Source organism: Etheostoma cragini, chromosome 12 (genome assembly GCF_013103735.1).
Source record: "Etheostoma cragini isolate CJK2018 chromosome 12, CSU_Ecrag_1.0, whole genome shotgun sequence".
NCBI classification, from domain to species: Eukaryota; Metazoa; Chordata; class Actinopteri; order Perciformes; family Percidae; genus Etheostoma; species Etheostoma cragini.
Genome location: NC_048418.1, coordinates 20,241,847 through 20,245,632, shown reverse-complemented (window position 1 = coordinate 20,245,632; position 3,786 = coordinate 20,241,847). Strand labels below are relative to the sequence as shown.

General features: G+C 37.1%; 1 long non-coding RNA gene across 1 annotated transcript in view; it reads left to right on the top strand.

Annotated features, from left to right (window-relative positions):
• Positions 1-1,869: 1,869 nt before the first annotated feature.
• The window catches only part of LOC117953691, a 2,230-nt gene continuing 313 nt past the window's right edge, over positions 1,870-3,786 (top strand). The window contains exons 1-2 of the long non-coding RNA XR_004658653.1: positions 1,870-1,883; positions 3,364-3,369. This is a non-coding gene — a long non-coding RNA (uncharacterized LOC117953691). The remainder of the gene's footprint in view (positions 1,884-3,363; positions 3,370-3,786) is intronic.

The window sequence follows — 3,786 nt, the reverse complement described above, 5'->3', positions numbered from 1 at the left end:
TTGTATCCTGGCTGTATCTGTTGATCAGACGTTATCAGACGGAGTTCTGATCCTACCTTGTGCCTCTATGCAGACCAGCAGTCCCAGTATCACAAAGAGAGACATGCCAGAGTCTCTGTCCAGTTATCCTGCCTGACTGCACGATGTAACGGTGTGGGTGTTGTGTTCTGTACTAACAGACACACCATGGGCTTGTCAGTCTTCCTGTCAGTATATTACCATGTTCATGAACTTCTCTATCTGACGTGTCTATCTAAACTCTGCTATAAGGCTCGAGATCTATTGAGAAAGACTGACGGGATTAAATACTATCCATCATCAAGGAAGCAGATTTAAACATTAAAGTCAGTGAAAATATGCTAAACAAGAGTAATGTAGTCTCCTTTGGGTAATTTAAATAAATAGTAGCACTATATTTATGTCTTTGTTTTCATCAACTTAGGAGGAACTAATTTTGCAAGTTTTCCTCAAAAGTTAGCTTCAGGATAATTTTCTCCATGTCATTTGTAAGGACAAAAAACATGAGGAACAAGAGAACTCCGAAATTGAGTCCACTTTATTAAAACTACTAAATGCTTTAGTTTATACTGTGTGTCTCACTGCACTGTAACAATAACCACTTCCTTCCTCATCGCTCGATGTTAACATTCTCAGATGACTCAGTGGGGAAAACTAAACAGACCTTTGGTAAAGTAAGAAAGCTTCTTAATGCTCAAAAGATGGATTTTATGGAAGTATTCCTTTAAGACCAGTTTAATGTACTTTTCATTGTGTCAGTAAATACTTACAATATGTTTTACATTCAGCGGTTTTCCTACAACCATACAGTAGAACTGATGGATTCCTTGCTGAAAACTCACACTCTACCCCGGGGTTGGGTTGAGTCAGCAGCCGGGTTTTCCGTGAAGTCACAAAATCACCACAAAGTATAATATGAGTATAGCTTTAATGATTCTCAGATGATGGTGCATGTAGCAGAAACTGCATTCATCCAAAGATGAACAAATATAATAACTTCTCATAACACACACACACACACATACAGTACAAATTGTAAGAACACTGTTATAACATGCAGGGTTACATAAAGGCTATTTCTTGTATTTTTGTTCTAAATGATAAGAATACAAATATTATTTTTGTTAAGGAGATTACATACTCCTGAAGTATTTTGGAACATCTCTGTACAATCATTTTATTTTCACAGTGAGCACAGTTATTATTGGGTATAATCAATGGATGATTAAGAATCACTGTATTTGCGTGAAAAGGTGCCCTGTGGAGATTTCTTGGAAAGAAACAATATTTACATGAAGTTATACTTACAAAATTGCATTTAAAGACTCATTTTATCTTTACAAATGAGTTGTAATACATTTTTCCCAGATTTTTTTATAAGTGTTTCTTAAATCTTACAATGTTTGCACGCACGTGATGATCAGGGCGATGGACAACACGGCGGTCTTCAGCAGGCACACAGAGATCCCAGCAGAGCCACTCTCTGGACCTGGAACACAACATTACAATACTCAGATCCACACTGGGACTCTCTCTGCTTAATAATACATTGAAAGAGGCAGATGGCCCGTTCAATGGTCACAGAGTCACACATATTTTTTCATTTTATATTATTGTCATTTTATGTTCCTTCAACCCTTGTGTTGTCTTCTTCCCGTCGACCATAAACCTGTTATCGTTTGAAAATTACCGTTTTTAGTTTTTTTGTCACTTTTTGAATTAAAAAACTGAAATTATTATTTATTTAGACTAATAGTTGATATCAGGGGATGCTGAGTGGATCACAGTCTGGTTAATGTCAAAGTTTAGTCAGGATACTTTTTTGAAACCATTTAAACAATTTCTTTTTAATGCTGTAAAGCACTGTTTCCCAAACTTGGGTCGCAGACCAGTTTTATTGGGTTGCCAATCGGCAGAGTAAAATGCATATCAATCTTATGTGAATGAGCGTTCTTTATTGCTCCACTGGTCTGTTCAGCTCAGATGCTTTGAGGGGGGGGGGGGGGGGGGGGGGGGGGGGGGCTTCTCTCTCTCTCCTCTCTTATCCTATGAGGGAATAAGAAAATGAGTTGAGAAAGGGGTGAGACACAAAAAGGAGAATGAAGACCTTTTCTGTTTTTGTTTCCTTTTATCATGGAATAAATATTCTTCATATACATTTAAATTCATAGATCGTTCCGTCTTTTGTCCACAGTTTAAAAACGTAGATGTTACAATGATTCATGGTGTATTTTTGTAAATTTGGGTCCCGGGGAGACACTAAATTTCTCTTTTGGGTCTTGAGCTGAAAAAGTTTGGGAACCAATGCTGTAAAGTAAATAAAACACCCAATGTTCAATGAAAGTTCATTCATTTTTCCGGGAAAGAACATACAAGATACTGTACGCCCACACATCCATATTATTTTTGGACATTTTGCTTAAGAGAAACCCATATTTCTCAATAACAAACTTTGAAATCGGGTCATATTTGACCCGAGGACAATACAAGGGTTAAGTTACATTTCTGTACATTAGTTGTGTTTGTATTTCACCCTGCAAGGTGGTTTAGTCATGTTCAGAACTAATACATGCATTTTTGTTAAATTTTAAAGTGTTCATTAGGCTATTATCAGCTGTTTGTCGTTTAGTCTTACTACAAGGTTTCTCTCTTTCCTGTCAAAACCACACTTGGTCTATATTCTATCTACGCATGTTACCATGTTCATGACATCCTCCCTAAGCTCTGCTATGAGAGATCGAGATCTGTTAAGAAAGACAGAAGTTTATTTGAACATTGAAGTCAGTCAAGAAGAGTACAGCAGTCTCATGTGGTGAATTTAAATAAATACTAGCACAATATTTATGTTTTTTTTAATTAACTTAACTAGTTTTGCAAATTAGCTTCAGGATCATTTTCACTGTCATGTCAAGACAAGAAGATGAGGAACAAAACATGAGAAAACTGCTCAGTACTGTGTGTTTACTGCAAGAGAAACTCCTTCCTTTCTCCTAGCTATCTAACACCTCATGCATTCTCAGATGACTAAGAGTACAAAACAGAAGAGACCTATGGTAAACTGCTAAACTGCACTTCTATGTTCAACTGAATATATTCATTGTTTGCCAAAAAAAGGGGAACTTGCACAGGCTTCTTTACACAAGAATCACTCTGCACTAGGAAACAGGAATACAATTAACAGAAAACCATCCAAAAGTATCACAAAAAAAGAAAGTGAGGCTTCTGTTCTTTTATGCAGGCCACGCATTTAATATGGCCTGAACTTCTGAGTACTTTACATTGCACCAGTGATATATAACAACAAGACACACCGGAAACACTTGACACAGAGAAGTCTCAAGTCAGAGCTCTGTACCTCTCCCTGTGCAGCATGTGGCTATAAGCGTGTGAAGCAGGGTGATGAAAGAGTATGCATGCTTAGCAACACCCAAAAAGAGAGAAACAACAGGTTGCCAAAGCTCGACACAACAGTTTCTAGATGTTGTAAAGAAAGTGTTTGTTTTAGTTCCTGCAGCATTCAACCCAGCGGCAATTCAGTGACATTATTACACATCATTAGAGTGAAACATATCCAAGGTTTTCTGAGTTAGGTTTAGGCTTTTACTTACAGTTTTATTTCTATTAGTACATTGGTTGCGTCTGATACTACCTGATACAGATACAACTTTTATTAGACTGAGGTAGTGTTTGTATTTCACCCTGCAAGGTGGTTTAGTCATGTTCAGATGAAAACAATGTGTTTGTGTGTTTGTATGCTCTGTAAGTCTA